General features: G+C 41.8%; 1 protein-coding gene across 9 annotated transcripts in view; it reads left to right on the top strand.

The window, feature by feature from the left end:
* Foxp1 (forkhead box P1) overlaps positions 1-17,022 on the top strand; it is a 405,483-nt gene that overhangs the window by 70,758 nt on the left and 317,703 nt on the right. For all 9 annotated transcript variants that reach the window (XM_040738590.1, XM_005071201.4, XM_040738594.1 and 6 more), the window contains one exon: positions 2,719-2,787. The gene's annotated coding sequence lies outside the window, so the exon portion shown is untranslated. The remainder of the gene's footprint in view (positions 1-2,718; positions 2,788-17,022) is intronic.

The following is a 17,022-nucleotide window of genomic DNA, read 5'->3' as shown; positions in this document are numbered from 1 at the left end:
AAAAAGAGAGAAAAAGAAAACAACATAGCATCTGTGTGGTGGCAGCCTTTTAAAACAAGGAGACAAGAGGGTTGGAGGGGAATATATTTCGTGTGTGTGTGTGTGTGTGTGTGTGTGTGTGTGTGTGTGTGTTAACTTAAAAGCTTTACACAATGGTTTAATTTGAGCTCTGCTGTTTGTGCTGGGACAGACAGGTAAATAGTCACTTGACTTGATCATTGAAAGTACACAGTTTTAGAAATGGAAGTTTATGCTCTGGGAAAAAGCAAGTTGCATCTTTTTCACCAGAGCTGTTGATTTCTGATTCTCCTAAGCATGTAATGATACAAGCTCGGGCCTCAGTTCTAACCCCTCATTTTCTCGTCTTCTGTATTGACACATTTCATTCAATTCCACATGATGGCAAACAGCTGTTGAACTACTAATCTTTCTGCAGCAAAACTTAGGAAATACCATTTCAGATGACATTGCTAATGGATGCCTTTTTCTAAAAAGTGAAATCAACAGAAATAAATTAATGAGTGGTCAGATGTGCGTGTGCATTAAAATTTATGGGATGTATTTTACATCTTACTGACAATACTTGATGCATAAGCGAAAATGAAACGGAGCCGGTTTTGCACCGCCCGGGTCTGCATGTGGTAGAATGTCAGTTGTATCATCGTGCTGTTCCCCACTCTTATGCTTTTATTTCCCCAGAGGGAAAATTACACTCACGTCCTGAGGGTCAGCCAGTGTCTGGTTTAGCCTCCACTGGCTTATGAACTGTGCCTCTTAGGCAGTTGCTGCACAGACAGGCCTTGGGTTTACCTGGAATTGTTCTGCGGGTGCAGAAGCAGCACTAGAGAAAGATAACTTTATTCAAAGTGGGCCTTTCAGCAGTTTTCTTTGGAAATTAAATTTTAATGAGGTCCAGTTGTTTGCCTTGCCTATATGATAGCGAATCTCATCTGCATTGCAAAGTCTAATACTATAGGCCCTTCTGCCAAACATGCAAAAATAGACCCAGCTCAATAGATAAACATATAAATTAGTTTAAAGCTCATGCAGTGAAGAAAGTCTCCAGGAATGGGGAGGGAGAAAGGGGCCTTCTTGCTTTGAATTGAACAGGGTCTGCCAAAGTTCACTCACTTTGTATTTAAGATGGGATGAGTGCTAGACTTGCAGCTGAGTGGTCAAGCACTTACCTGGCAGCTGAGTGGTCAAGCGCTTACCTGGCAGCTGAGTGGTCAAGCGCTTACCTGGCATTTGAGGAACCCTGAGTGTTGTCCCTAGGTCTGCAAATGGCAGCACAACTTTAAACGTTTTGATTTTTTTTCTGTTAAATGTATGTGCCTTGGGTGGAATGGGGTTATTACCTCACGGACGCTGAGCTGCCTTGAACACTTGATGGCTGTTGCCCTTTCTTATCCCTGTTCACTATGAAGCAAGAAGGCAATCCTAAGGCCAGACATCAGCAGGAGAGCACATGATTTTCATTTTCAGTTTGAATTGTTTTGTGTAAAAACAAAAAAGGTTTGGGTGCAAGTTGCAGGGCGGTTGCTTTAAACCCCTGTGCTAGGGTTTTCCCCCACCCAAAAGGTAAAGATTTATGGTGAAAACCTCCAATTTCCTCTTACAGTAAACATGAGAATTCTGATCTCACTCACAGCCTGTATCTTTTTTTCCAGTCGGCATAGCAAGAATCTGTATACCCTCGATTGTGGAAATGTAAGAGGTTGGCATGTAAGTGCTACTCCCTAGCCTTAGCGAAGGGAGATGGCTTTGCCTTTCTCATCCAGAGCTGACAGCAGAGGGTGGGCGGGGTGGTATTCCATTCTGTATTGTTCTGGGCAGTAAGCAAAAGGCTATTAGCATGTTAGTAAAGTGATAGGATCTCACCGCTCTGTATTCTCATGTATCGTCAGTGAGGTGGGATGAACCCCGCACCCTCACCAACATGATCTAAATTAATAAACTCATGTTTGTCTGTTTCTCTCATGCCATGTGCTGATTCCAGTTCCATGGACAGGAAGAGGCAGTTTCTGACATTTCTTAAAAGGCACACACGAGTTTTGCTGAGGGGCTGTGGAGATGCAGAGGAGATATGGGTTGAAATGTGTTCCTCGATTTCTTTGTGTTTTAGGAAGCTTGATTTCATTTGTTTATTTCATGTGACATGAACCATTTTTATCTAATGTAGTGGATCTGGTAGATATAGGTGCTAAGTGCAAAATGTTCTGCGAACAGCTTTCATCAGCAATTAACCCCTTGCCCCTCCCCAAGTAGAAAATGGTGCCTTTAAAAAATTATTTTGAAAGGTTCAGAATGACAGAAAGCATGGTATCTGCAAGTGCATGCTCAGTTTCAAAGAAAAAAAAAAAGAATGAAATTGGAAATATTGTGGGTATGAACCAAACACACACATTCAAGTAACAGTCTGGTTTCCCAAAACAGAGGCCTATGAGTCATGTATAATTCCACTCGAAAAATGAATTAATAGATGGCAAGACAAGAAAAAGTTCTCATGAAAAGTCGGAAGTGTTCCGCCTTCATTTTTCCTGGCCCTGTTGGGTTTATGGTCTTATAGTGAAGATCCTAGCCCTGTCTCTGTAAACGGGGAAGTCTCCAGGGTGTACAGTTAAACTGCTGACCTTTTGCTGTGTGGATGCTGGACATTCATTGTGAGACTTCCCTTGCCATTCAGATTGTCATGTGTTGATTTTGTTTTGTTTTTAGGGTGAGAAGTGACCTTTTGAGGTGACTATAACTGAAGATTGAATTACAGAAGCAAAAAAAAAAAAAAAGGTAAAACTCATATGTAATTGCTACATTTGTATCTAAAACTATTTCAACCCTTGAGGCCTGGGATTTGGGTACTTACTTTTCTGTAGCTGACATGAACATGTATATAAACATGTGTATAAATGTACATGTATGGCATGTGGGCAGAAGCCTTAAAAGAGTAAATATTTCTCTTAAAGGAACAGCCTATCCATGTTCTTTGTTCCCCCAAATAATATCATACTTTCCCCAGTTTGTTGAAGCTGAACCTCAATTAATTTTTGCTCATGTGTTTTGTGGGCTTAAATCGAGAAAGGAATATTCACATCAAAGCGGTGATTCATAAAAGTAACTTGCCCCAGACGTGAGGAACATGTGTCAGTGCTCTGTGCCTAAGTGATGGCATCCTATTGATGCTCATCTGCTGCCTGTCTAATCACCTTCTTTCAGGAATTAATAGTCAGGAACCATAGCAACAGGCCACACTGGTGTCACTCCTTAACAGTGTGGGGCACAGCCCTGGATGTCAGCCCTATGCTGTCTTATTTTCTTGACCTTGTTTGGAAATCAAACGATGACTTGGTTTTAAAATTCCGAGTTTTCAAAGAGCCCAGTGTGGTTTGATGAATGAAGGCCAAATTTCATTTCCTGAAATTCATGTTTTTGAGGGAGCAGATGAAATACTCGCGTTAAGTGCCCGTGTATGCCTGGTGTTTGCTTGCATTCCAGAGCATCTCAGAGTTAAGCCTGTGACCTTCCCACTGGAGGGAATTTGCAGCTTCTTTCAGTCTAGGAAATATAAGTTATTTTTAGGTGTCCATTTATTTATTTAAGTTTTAATAAAGTATATGTTGTGTTTTTGGTGAACCCTCCTAGTGCCCCTTTATGTTCCTTTTTCTTGAGTTGAACTAGCCTTTCCATCTCATGTTTTAATATTGACCTTCAGGAGTCCCATTTGATTCAGTAGGTTTGAAGTACGTTGCTTTGTGTCCTCTTTGAATCCTGTCTTTGCTCAGCTTTGCTGTCTTGTTTAGTGTGTTTATACGAGACATTTTAGAACCTTGATCAGTTTTGTCTTTAATCTCACTTGGGGTCTTTGGTTCTAAAATGCATCATGGTGTGACTAGATTTGTTAGTTGTTTCTGGTATATTTGATTTTGGGCCCAGCAATTCAGACTTGCCTTGTTACATTATCTGTGTTCTTTTTGGGAAACACTGGACTAATGTCCAGAGGTGCCTCATGTTCCCTCAGATGTTCCAGCATGGAAGGGAGTGATTCTGATCAGCATGTGGGGTTGTCAGCCACGCTGAAATGCGTAAAAAGGAAGGCTTCCCTTGCCTGAGACTCAGTTTGGGGCTTTCTGCCAAGTACTGTCTAGTAAATGTTTCCTGCTTTGGGGTCACTGAGACCTCTGTCTCAGCCTCTCTTCACTCTGAGTGCTGTCACCTCTAGAATAGATCTTAACCCAGGATGCTCTGCAGGCCTTTAATTCTTCTCGTGCTGTTAGAAACAGGAAAAGCTGAGAACTGGGATTCATCAACGCTAACAGAAAGTTCAGAAGAAAACTTCATGAGGCATGGTGGCACATGCCAACACTGTACATGCAGAGACAGACAGATTTCTGTGCATTCAATGCCAGCCCTGGCTACACAGTGAGAGCCTATGTCAAAAAAAAAAAAAAAAAAAAAAAAAAAGAAAAAAAGAAAGAAAGAAAGGAAGAAAGAAAGAAAGAAAAAGAAAGAAAAGGTACTGTGAGGCCTGGGGCGGGGCTCTATCTAGTGAAGTGTTTGCTTAGCATTCCTGAGGCCCTGGGTTCAATTTCCATAGATTTAACAAACAAGCAAAAAAAAATTACAAATTTCTGCTTGAGACTTGCCTTCTCCACAAAGGAGCTTCATGTGTGGCTTTTCAGTACCCTGCAAGCATGAATGATTTGTCCCTCAAGCTTTAGAGTATCATCGGATGTATGGGACAAAGGGAGCTTTGCAGGATAGGTATGTCTGTCTATCCTAATGACAGACTGATCCAGGTGAAGAGCATATTCTGTTGCATCACTCACCATCCTGTAAATAATCCCCTTTTATAGAGAATTCTTTAGATCCTAAAAATATTTTGTTTTGTGACATGTCCTTTCATGAAACAAAGAAAGCTGGTTGGCACATTTATATAATTTCTCTCCTTGACTAGATTTCTTGGGACTAAGTGTAAGAATTTTTCTTAGGGCCTGAAAAGATGGCTCAGAGGGTAGAAACAGACTGTTCTTCCAGGGGACCCGGGTTCAATTCCCAGCACCCACATGACAGCTTACAACTGTATATAACTAAAATTCCAGTGGATCTGAAACCCTCACACAGACATACATCAAGGCAAAACACCAGTGTACATTAAAAAAATAAATAAATTTTGCTTAACTCCCCCCATTTCTGCTTTTGTTAGCTTGGTTCTTGTTCCTTATATGTAGCCTTCATTTTTATTTTCAATAAACCTTCTGTTATATGACATTTTTCTGGTTCTACAGTATTGTTTCCATCTTTCTTTTGACCCCAAATTTACCTTTAGACAGGGGCAGAGATCTTTCAAAGACAAATTCATACATATATGTATGTGTATACATATGTGTAACACTTGTGCGGTTTACTTTATGTAAAAGTAAACCGGATTTTTAAAATGTAGCATTGTGCTACTTAGTTCTGTATGAACTTGAGGTGAAGAATACACACATATACAACACACTCACACACACACACATTGTGTGTGCATGGATGCAGATGTGTATGTTTGGTGTGCGCATGTGTATATAGTTCTGAGTATTTGTTTGAAGGCTAGATGTCAGCATGGGGCACTTCACCATCCACCTGATTTTCTGAAAAGGCATCTGTCACTGAACATGGAGCTTACCCATTAGTCTAGACTGTCTGTCCCATGAGCCTCAAGGATCCTTCTCTGGGTGACCCCAATGTGCTGGGGTTATCACTTATACTACCATGCCCACATAATTGTCTTCAAATGTTAACATCCTCAAGCTTCATCGTTGATGTAGCACTCCAGCTTCTTTTTGAAAGATCAACTTATTTGTGAGAAAGTTTTAAAAAAATCTCAAGGAAAGTACAATTACAGTAATTTTTCTCCTACCCCAATCTGAGCTTTTTTTTTTCTTTCTAAATGTTAAATGAAGGTGCTATGGTGCATATTCACAGTTTGCATTCATTGTGTCTTGCATAGTATGGATGATTTCTTAAAGATTTAAAATGCTTTTCGGCTAATTGAAATGTATTAGTTCTTTTAAAAGTGTGTACTTGTGTGACTCCAGCATTTTTTTAACAGCAGAACCCTTCTCAGTTGCTCGATTCAAGTGATCTTTGGGCTTTTTTGTTGTTGTTGTTGTTTCAATTGTCACTTTATTGCAAGATGGCATAATTCATTACAAATTTAAAATACAACTTGGTAATTTTAGTTGGGCAACAGGTTGGTACAAATTACTTTTACAAATACTGAACAACTCGAAATGCAACATAAGGTTCAGAAATATCTGGCTGGGCAGCATTGGATAGGTAGGCATGATGGTGCAGGCCTGTCTTGCCAGCATTAGGTAAGTAGAGGCAGGAAGATCAATAGCAGTGCAAGGCCAACTTTGCCAACATAACAACTTGGAGACTAGCCTGGGTTACATGAGACCTTGATTAAAAAGGAAAGACTAAAGAAAGCATTCAGCATTTAAATTATCTTCACTGAAAAGCTAGATGACTCCACTGGCTCAAATATGATCAACCAGCCACCTGAGCTAGCCATTGAACTACTCTTTGTCTAGATACTCTGCATACCCTTGTCTGGGTTATAAAGATCAAGACTGCAATCTACGCTGCTGCCTTTAGTGTTTGAAATCAAATAGTCACTGCCTTTGGTTATGCAGCAATCCAGCTAGTCTAGTTTGGCCAGGGAGGTCCTTTGTGTCCTCTTTCTCTCTGCCCCTGGGGCTCTCTCCTTATCTGTGTGCCTGAAGCTAAGTTGTTGCCACAACAAGGGGAAGCCCAAACTACTCCATTTTCTTTGAAGCAAAAGTTGCTCACATGACACCTCTTGAGTGTAGTTGGTGAGATTAGGGAAGGGCTCCCTCGGGTTTCAAGGGCTGCTGGGAAATATTTTTGAGTGAAGAGAATACTGGAAAGACCTGAGTAAATATAAGAGGTCAGACTATCCTTAACTTCTTAATGGAGTGAGTCACTCCAATTGAAACCTCCCTCTGTCTTTTCTTCCTTCCCTCCCTCCTTCTGCTTCTCCTTTCCTTCCTTCCTTCCTTCCTTCCTTCCTTCCTTCCTTCCTTCCTTCCTTCCTTCCTTCCTTCCTTCCTTCCTCCCTCCCTCCCCCCCCTCCCTCCCTCCCTCCCTCCCTTCCTTCCTTCCTTCCTTCCTCCCTTCCTTCCTCCTTCCATCCTTCCTTCCTTCTCTCATTAATTCATGTAGCTGTACCTGTGTACACACATAAATTGTTAGCACAGATCTCTATTAAGAGTTCTTCGCTGTATTCTCAGAGCATAGTTCTACCCGAGAAGATGTAGTCTCTGTCCTCACAGGGTTTATATTACAGAGAGAAGACAGACTCAATTGCTAATAATGACTGTTAGAAAGGTTAACTGTGGTTGCTGTTTGAAAGTGACCCAGAGCAAGGAACAGAGGGTACTCAGTGATGTGTTTCAGCCCAATACAGAAGTGTGAGGTAGACTTTCTTGTACTTTCCACAATGACTCTGTTCTAAATTATTAGGCAGCTTAGTGTTTCATATTCCGATTTCTTGAATTTATAATTAACTCATAGTTTGATTCACTCATCTAAAGTGTGTTTGCTGTCCAGGTGCTGTGGGTGTTTAGTTTGCTGCCTACCACCCACACCAGGTACCATTTCATCAATCAAGAGGAAAGTCTTCGCATCAAGTAGCAGCCATTCTCTATTCTGTCCTCTGTTTAACCTAATGATAGGCATTACTCTGCATTCTGTTCCAATAGCTTTGCTTACTTTAGGTGTGAATGGAATCATGTAGTCTGTGCTGCTTGGAGTCTGACTTCTTCCTTGCAGTATAATCATTTAAAGGTTGTCCAAGGTATATGTAGTTTTAAACTGCTTAAAAATTTCTTGAGTGATGACTCCTAAGACCAGTAGAGTGGTGACATGGAATGCGCATAGCAGGGATAGTGATGGAAAACCTAGGTTTTGTACTGTGGGTGTTTTTATGTTTTTGTGGAATGGATAGGGTCTCTCAGAAGTTATTTAGATTTTATTGTTAGTTTTCAAATTGGCTGCTTTTGTTGTTATTGTTGTTCTGACTATTCTGGAACTCACTATGTAGTGCAGGCTAACCTCAAATTCATGATCTCCTGCCTCTGCCTCCTTCAGCAAATCCTACTGGCCGCGTGGGCCAACACAACTTGCTTGGCTGCTCTTAAATACTGTTGCCACGATCCTAAACTAACTCCCTGAGTAAACAAGAGCTGCCTCTTCTTTTGCCAAGAAAACAGAGTTCAAAAATATTGATTTTTTTAGCGGAACATGTTCAGTGGAGGTGGTTTTCTGCAGAGATCATTTGTTCAAATGTACATAAACACATAGTTCATAGTAAAGATGGTGCTTGTGGCACTGTGCAGGTGACTCTGATTTACACAGTGAGCAATGGAAGGTGGGAGAAAGGCATGGCTAGAGTGATGGCTCAGAGGTTAAGAGCCCTGGCTGTGCTTCTAGAGGACCAGGGTTCACTTCCCAGCACCCACATGGCAGCTCATAACCATCTGGAACTCCAGCTTCAGAGGATCCAACACTCTCTTCTGGCCTCCTTTGTTATATGGTGCTAAAACATACATGCAGCCAAACAACCATACACATAAAACAAAAACAGGAAAAGAATAGATGCATACTGCTGCCCCCCTCTTCATGGTTTTGGAGATTAAACCCAGAGCCTCACACATTCTGAGATGTTTCCACAGTCCTAACCATACCTTTATAGTGGGGTTTTTGGTGTTCCATCTGCTAATGGATCATAGTTTTTAACTGTTGATCCCCAAAACCCTAGAAGTCCTCACGTGAGGTGATCACTGGTCAGCTTAAGGGTAGTGTAGTAAATCTCACTTTTCTTTGGTGACTCAGAACCTTCAGGAAGAAACACAACCAGTAATTGTATGGAACCACAACAGGGGTGGGGGGGGGCTAGTTAGATTGGTAATGTGCTTAGGGACCTGAGTTGGATCCCCAGAAACCCCATGAAAAAGTGAGCAAACATTAGCCGTGGGGATGGCGGTATGCACTTGGAATCAAGGGCGGAAGAGTAGACATAGATTCTCCGAGCACTGGCCTGCTGATATCATATTTAGCAATCCACTCAGAGCCCCCATCTCAAGAGGAATGAGATTCAAGTTGTTCTCTTAAGCCTTCACACATGTGCACCCAGATAGGAACACACCCCCAGATGCACACATAGAAACAGAAAAGGAATAGTGCATGCATGGGAACCTTGTTAATATTCTCCCTCAGGTCTCAGTGGGGCCCTGGTGGCAGTAGCCCAGATAGAACCTTCCTTCACACGTTTGTACTTGTCCCAGTGGCTTCTGCTCCCGGCTAGATTTGGACGTGATGTTTGTGGTAGCTTTTAAAAGACTTCCCATGATTGAGACTTTGTAAAGATGAAATGAAGCTTAATCGTTTGCTTGTTCTCTGCCCCTGATGTGAACTATTACACTTCCGAGACCTTTAGATAAAAAAAAAAACACACACAAAACAAAACAGCTCCTCAGTTTCTCTACTCTGTTCAAATCCAGTCTTTTTGAAGTGTGAAAATCCTGCGGCTTCCCCCTTGAATTTTGTGTATTAGTCCATATAGAGCATATAATTATAAATAATTACATGTTTTGTTAATTACCTGACGGTGTGATAAGTTACATGAAATTACTCTTAATTAAAAAAGCAAACTGGAATCGCCGGGTGGACAGATTATTTCCGTCTATTGGTTCATATGGTACTTGGAATAGCCCTCCTTGCCTGTCAGTCCTCTTGTTTGCTGAGAGTTCCAAGTAGTTGCTGGAGGTCAGAGGAAGTGTCCTGAGAGCCATTCATTACAAATTGTGCAACTTGGAAGTTTAGAGCAGTGAATTTCAGAGTAGGAGTTGGGACCAATTTGTGAATTAGGCAATCATTTTAGTGGGTTGTATTCAGGACTGGTGTGTGTGTGTGTGTGTGTGTGTGTGTGTGTGTGTAGTTCAGGTGATTGCCCTGTGTGTGTGTGTGTGTGTGTGTGTGTAGTTCAGGAATTTGCCCTTGCCTGTCAATCATTTTAGTGGATTGTATTCAGGACTGGTGTGTGTGTGTGTGTGTATGTGTGTGTGTATGTGTGTGTATGTGTATGTGTGTATGTATGTGTATGTGTATGTGTGTGTATGTGTGTGTATGTGTGTGTATGTGTATGTGTAGTTGAGGTGTTTGCCCTTGCCTACCACCTTGTTTTAGATAAGCTTCCAGGTGTTCTCTTATCTCTGCTTCACATCTGGTCATAAGAGTGCTAGGATTACAGGTGTGTGCATCTGACTTTACATGTGTTCTATAGATCTGAACTCGGATCCTCATGCTTTCCTGGGAATTGCTTTACTCCCTGAGCCCTCTTTCCAACCCTCAAGCCTGTTTTTAAGTGAATATCCATACAGTAGCATCATTTTCTAAAGTATGCCTCACATTACAAATGCACACTGTGAAGCTTTTGAAAGCTTAGTTTCTGTAATGTAAATTAATCTGGTCTGTAAGTTACATTGATTCATTTGCTTGTCTATTTACCACATCTTTATTAAATGTCTGCTGTGTGCCAGGCATTGTGCTAGGACCTCCCTGGTCCAGTATGAAAGCCACTATCCACTTGTGGTTGTTGAACACTAGTCTATGGTTAATCAGAACTTACATGTGGTATGGGTATCGCTCCATAAAGCATTTCAAGGCTTTCATATTGAGAAAGTATGAAAAATTTGCATGCTTTTCATTATGGATGGCATATTGAAATAGCCAGTTTGGCTCCATTGGCCTCAGTAAAATGACTAAATTTTGTTTCAGCTGTGTTTTTAGTTACAGTAAGTAGTATTAGTTCCAGTGACATATGTGGCAAGCCTGGTATTTCTATTGGACAGCAGTGATGGTGACAGTGGGGAAGTAGCAGTGAACAGCAGCGACCAAGTCCCCTACCCCTTGTTCCTGGGAGTGTGGCTAGGCAGGCAGATGGCAAGAGAGTGCTTTGATGAAAGTAGAGCATGGTGAGAGGGGTCAGATGAAAACAGCCTGTGGTGGAGGAGGCCGAAGGAGGGATGCCATTGCAGAGGGTACCCATGAGTCCCACTGAGATACAAGGAGGACTAGGTGATTTAGACTCCCAGTGGCCATAGTGGCTGGTGAACCTGAGCCGCAATTGCCGTTGAAGTTAATTTAAAGTAAGCTGGAGACTTTTCTTGTAGAGAGATTGTTTGTCAAAGGTGACTCAAAGACTTTATTCCTGCATGACAGGGTGTTACTAAGAGAGTTCACTGATGGCATGGATGCACTGTAGGAAAACAGAGAACAGAATCAGGTGGAAGGCTGGAATTCTCACTCCAAGCTGTTTCGGATAGGATGGAACTGCCACTGGTTAGAATGGGGACACCAGGGAACTGGCACAGTGTGGGTGACAAAGGGGGAGGACAAGGGGTGCTGTGATGAGCATGGGGGTTTGCAGCTGTTCATTCTTACTCAGATGAGATCCCCGGGAGCCTTTGGATATGTAGTTCCAAAAATATTCTAGCTACAGGCTATCAGTGCGGGATTTAAAGGTATAGAAGAGATACGTAAGACACGAAACTTCAAGCACTCACCAAGGGAGTGCTACTTAGACACAATTGAGAAAGGCTCCCAGACTGTGTTTGAAAGCTACCATTGCTAAAAAGTTTATCAAGGACACTGAGGAATTAGGATCAAACATGGGAAGAATGGCTGGGATAATAGCTCATTTAGTAAAGTACTTGTCATACATGTGAGAACCTGAGGTTTATCCTCAGATCCATGTAGAAAGCCAAGTGACATCTATTAGTAATTCCAGTACTGGAGACAGGGGAGACATAGACATAAGAGTTCCTGGGGCTTAGCCAACTGAGCCCATTCAGCAAGTTCCAAGTCAATAGGAAACTCTGTCTTAGAAAAAAGTGGCCACTAGCCTAGGAACAACGGCTCAGGTTGTCATCTGGTCTACACACACACACACAGACACACACACACACACACACACACAGAGTCCACACAGGGGGCGAGGGGGGTATTGAGATTTTGGTGAAAGGGAAATTCATTGAGGTATTTTGAAGGTTGCCAGCCATATCACACAGTGTTAAGAGGTTAAAGAGATGGTTACAAAGACCTGATCATTATGTGTGCCTATATGATGTTAGTTATGACCTTAATGACAGTAAAATGCATTTGAGTTTTAAATTTCATACTTTGTTCTGACTTTACCTAATGACTAGTAAGATGGTCTCATGGTTTAGATATAAAATGTCCCCAAGGCCTTGTGTGCTAAGTGTTTTGATTTTCAGCTGGTTCTCTTGAGAAATGATTAAACCTGATTGGCCATGTTGTTGAGAAGTGATTGAACATGATTGGCCATTTTTGAGGTGGGGTCTGGATGGAGGAAGGAAGACTCTTGGGGGTGTACCTCTAGTCTCTTGCTCTTGGCTTCCTGTTCACCATAATGTAAGGAACTTCTTCGATCAGATACTTCCACCTCCAAATTATTCTGCCTTGAATTGGGCCAGAAACAACAGAACCCACTGACCATAGCTGAACCCTCTGAGACAGTGAGCACAGGTACCTTTTTCTTCCTTTCAGTTCTTTCTTCAGGCGTTTTGTCACGACAAGAAAAAGCTAACTCACTCAGATGGGTTTTTTTCCCACCTTAATACCTTCCCACTCTTCCCTTTGTTAGGGTCAGACATTTGTCCCTAACCCTTGCAGCCTCATTTCTGTGATGTCTGTGTCATAGTTAAGCCAGTGATAAAAGAACAACACAACCTTATGTTTTCTTTTCTTTTCTTTTAACCCTTTTATTCAGTGGCATACAAGTCAGGACTGCCCTTGGATCTCTGTATAGAATGCACTGTTTTAGTATTCTGAACTGTATTGTAGCTTGGTGTGGTTAACATACTCTCTAGATTAGTAAGGAACTAGTTTGAACCTAAGTCACAAGTCAGTCTGTCACCCTTACCATCTACTAATATGGGTAGTCTTTGATGGGTGCCTCTGTCTTTCAAGTTAACTATGCACATCAAAGGTCCCTCTTCCTCAAAAATCATGAAACACAGTTGATCATGTTCCCAGCCTCTGAGCCGGCCCCTCACTGTCAAGCATGTAGACAATGGGTGCAAAGAGAAAACACATGTGTATAGATGTACTGGAGGATTGGGTGCCATTAAAGGGCGACTGGGTGAAGGAGGACCAGTTCATCTCTGTGGGTCATTTTGAATTAAAATGCTTATTTTTCCATTACATTAGAACATTATTAAGGTAATTATAAAAGCAAAAAATATGGGATGAAAAATATCCATCTTCAGGTAAATAGTTTGTCACTTATCTGTGTTTCACCATTCATTGTTCTTGGTATGGGGTCTTGTGATCATCTGTACTTCCTTTTCTAGTCCTCACCTCTAGCCTAAGACCCCCATACCTATCCCCAAACTTTAAGGGTATTATGGTCAGTGTCACTGCTAAGTCCTTTCCTTGCTATCCTGGGCTTTTAGCTACATTCCTTTTTAGTACATTTTGAGTGTTGGCATCTCCATGTGGGGCATTGTGAGAGAATATAATTAAAAAATTTTTATAGTTTATTTTTATTTCATATGCACTAGTATTTTGCCTGAATGTATGTATATATGTATATATGTGGGCATCAGATCCCCTGGAACAGGAATTACAGACAGCTGTCATATCAGTGGTGGGAATTGAACCCCGGCCCTCTGGAAGAGCAGCCAGTGCTCTTACCTGCTGACCCATTCTCCAGCCTGCGAATATAATTAGTTTTAAAAGATTGTGGAAGGTTCATTGAGATGTGTCAGTGAACAATACTGCTTGCTGACAAGTTTGAGGACCTGAGTTCAATACCCAGCAACTACATGGTAGAAGTGGAGAACTGACCCCATAAGGCATCTTCAGACCTGTGCACGCACGATGTGGCATGCACCCTCTCCTTCCCCAAATAAATACGTGTAAGAAGAAGAATTAAATGGTGTTGAGATTTTTCACTTCCCATTAGTTTCTCTTTAAGGAATTTGTTAATTTGACACACATTACACCATCCCATGGAACTGAGAGCATGTGTTTTACATATAGTGTAGTTGGCATGTATTTGGGGTAGGAGGTTTCTAAACATTAAGTTGTGAGGCATGTTTCTTCTCTTGTCTGAAGTCAACCCTTCAGACTTGATTTGCAGCATACAGGGTGGGAACTGTGAGTCCTTTCATCAGTCAGCCATTCACCCTCACCTCTTTTTATGATCCTAAATGTAAGTCACCCTCCCCCAACCCACTCTAGTCTACTTCTGATGCACTAGCAAGTCATTCATTTAATTGGTTTATGGTTACCTTCAAGTGTCCCCACAGTTGAGTTTCATTGAGGCTACTCTGGAAAATTCAAAAGTACTTCCAGCTACCGGAATACAGACATTGAGCTTTTCTTGCTCACTACTGCTCAGAGGCACAGTCATTGGTGAATTAGGTAACAGACAGTGCCTGTGAGGCTCACTGTATTTGAAGCTGGGCCACATCCTAGAGGAAATTCCTTTTCCTCTGTGTGGGTCACATCTATCACCCCTTCAAGTGGCCACTAAGTGAAGTGTTGTGAGACCCGTAGACTCAGAGAGGACCAAGGAACCTAGAGGAAATTCCTTTTCCTCTGTGTGGGTCACATCTATCACCCCTTCAAGTGGCCACTAAGTGAAGTGTTGTGAGACCCGTAGACTCAGAGAGGACCAAGGAACCTAGTGCGTTTCCAGTATGCGGCTTGGCATTTACCGTCTGGAAGTGAGGCGGTGAAGGAAACGACACACCCAGCCCCTGTACTGGCAGCCATCCTGCTGGGGTGCCCTCCGACTTCACCTTTTCCTATCGTGCTGTGATGCCAAAATAAATGGAAATATTCATTTTTTGACTATTAAATAATGAACTGGAAACATAAGCATCTTTTCTGAGTGGCTATATTCTTTTCTTGGATCAATTCCCAATGTTCTTTTTTTTTTTCTTCTAAGCATGTCAAGGGAATTTAGAAGCATGTTTAAGAAGCATTAATATGCAAAATCAGCTAAGTGTGTTTATTTCAGAAATTGTCCATTTTTTACCTCCCTGCTCTTTGGTGCCAACACCTTCTGCTTCTGCTTCCCTCTCCATCTCTATCCCTTTCATTCTTCCACAACCTGGTTGGTTTAGTGTGCAAACATGTGTTGGATGGAAGTGTGTATGAGGTTAGAATCTTCCTGCTTGCTGACAACTACTGTATTTTTGTTTTTATGTAGTTGAGTTCTTGAGACCCCGCCTTGCCCGTGATTGACGCAGACAGCTGGGTACAACCTGTGTGAGCTGCATTTGCCATTTGCAAAGGTTGGAGCCGTGAAAGCATGGGGATTCCTGATGCATTTTTAGGACACATACCAAGCAGTTCATGCTCTCAAATCCTTCTGTGGTTCTAGAATGGGCTGGTATTCCCTGTTACCTCTTCTATTATTTTTTTTCCAGTAAAATGCTTAGTTATGTAGGATTGTGACCCTAAGAGACATGTTTCAGTTAGTTGGTCTCATTATTATATTATATGTACATTGTATACACAGACCATGGTGTTTTTAGGAACCTGACATGTCTTCATGTAAGCAGGATAACAAGCTTTTAAAGATTTATCTCATTTTTGCTTGTGTGTGTGTGAGTACCTGTGCAGGTGCCCAAGGGGGCCTGAGAAGACCAAGGGATCCCTGAAGCTGGGGTAAAGGCATGTGAAAGCATCTGATAGAGGTGCTAGGAACAGAACTCAGGGCTTCTGGAAGAGCAGAGGTCAGTCTTAATGGCTGAGCCATCTCTCCAGCTCTGAGACTACTTTTAAAGTGTGTGTGTGTGTGTGTGTGTGTGTGTGTGTGTCTGTGTGTCTGTGTGTCTCTGTGTGTGCCTGCAGGAGTTTGTTAGTTCTTCATTGTGAGTTCAGGGAGCCAAACTCTGGTCCTCAGCTAGAGCAGCAAATAATTCTTAACTGCTGAGCCTCCATGGCTAGAATTTTAAATGGTAAGAAAATAGACCAAATACAGATAATCTAAAATCTTGGCACTGAGTATAACACACACAATGCACACACAGAGAAAGACATTTCCTTCTCTGGTGACACTGGGTACATATGTGTGTAACAGAAGTGCAGCATATAGAATTTTATATGCATTTTTAAAATACATTTTAAAATGTATTGTTACATAGGTAACACTTTCCTTTATTGTAGAGTTTGGTGACTATTTGTGCTTTTATTTTGGTGGTCTACTGAGGGACCCAGATGCTAGACAAGAGCTTTGCCTCTGAGCTGCACCTCCCCTCTGAATTGTTCCTTAAGGCTTTTGGCTTGCATCATACCACATCAGGCCCCCCACCTTTGTTTGTTTGTTTGTTTGTTTTTCAAGACAGGTTTCTCTGTATTGTTTGGAGGCTATCCTGTACTAGCTCTGTAGACCAGGCTGGCCTCGAACTCACAGAGATCCGCCTGCCTCTGCCTCCCGAGTGCCGGGATTAAAGGCGTGCGCCACCAACACCCAGCCACATCAACCTTTTGTATGTACTAACATGTAACTCCTTCTCCTTGTCTTGTCTTGAGGCTGTATCCAAGTTTTGTCCTTTATATTGCCATAGGTCTACTGAACACAGATGCTTCTTAAGTTCTTTTCTTTGGTGTAGGGATCACTGTAAGAAAGGTTATAGAATGTTTTATCTTTCCTTAACATTCCATCATCATGTCTTTCATAACACACGGGTTTGTGTTTGCCACCAGTACTGGTTCAAACGTTTATTTTCCTGCAGCTTTGCCAGTGGTGGGTCAACTTTTTTTTTTAAGATGTAAAACAGTGTATTTGTTGTTGCTGTTCTTGTTGGAGGTCAATATTGACAAATGAAGTCTAGAAGTTTCGTTTGTGTCTTTAAGCTGTTTGTGTTTTCTGATTTGTCTGCAGTATTTGGGCCAGCCAGAGTTAGAAAGAGTAGACAGGTA

Source organism: Mesocricetus auratus, unplaced genomic scaffold, assembly GCF_017639785.1.
Source record: "Mesocricetus auratus isolate SY011 unplaced genomic scaffold, BCM_Maur_2.0 Super-Scaffold_100676, whole genome shotgun sequence".
NCBI lineage: Eukaryota > Metazoa > Chordata > Mammalia > Rodentia > Cricetidae > Mesocricetus > Mesocricetus auratus.
The sequence above is the reverse complement of the archived record's forward strand: the minus strand, read 5'-3'. Positions and strand labels throughout refer to the sequence as shown.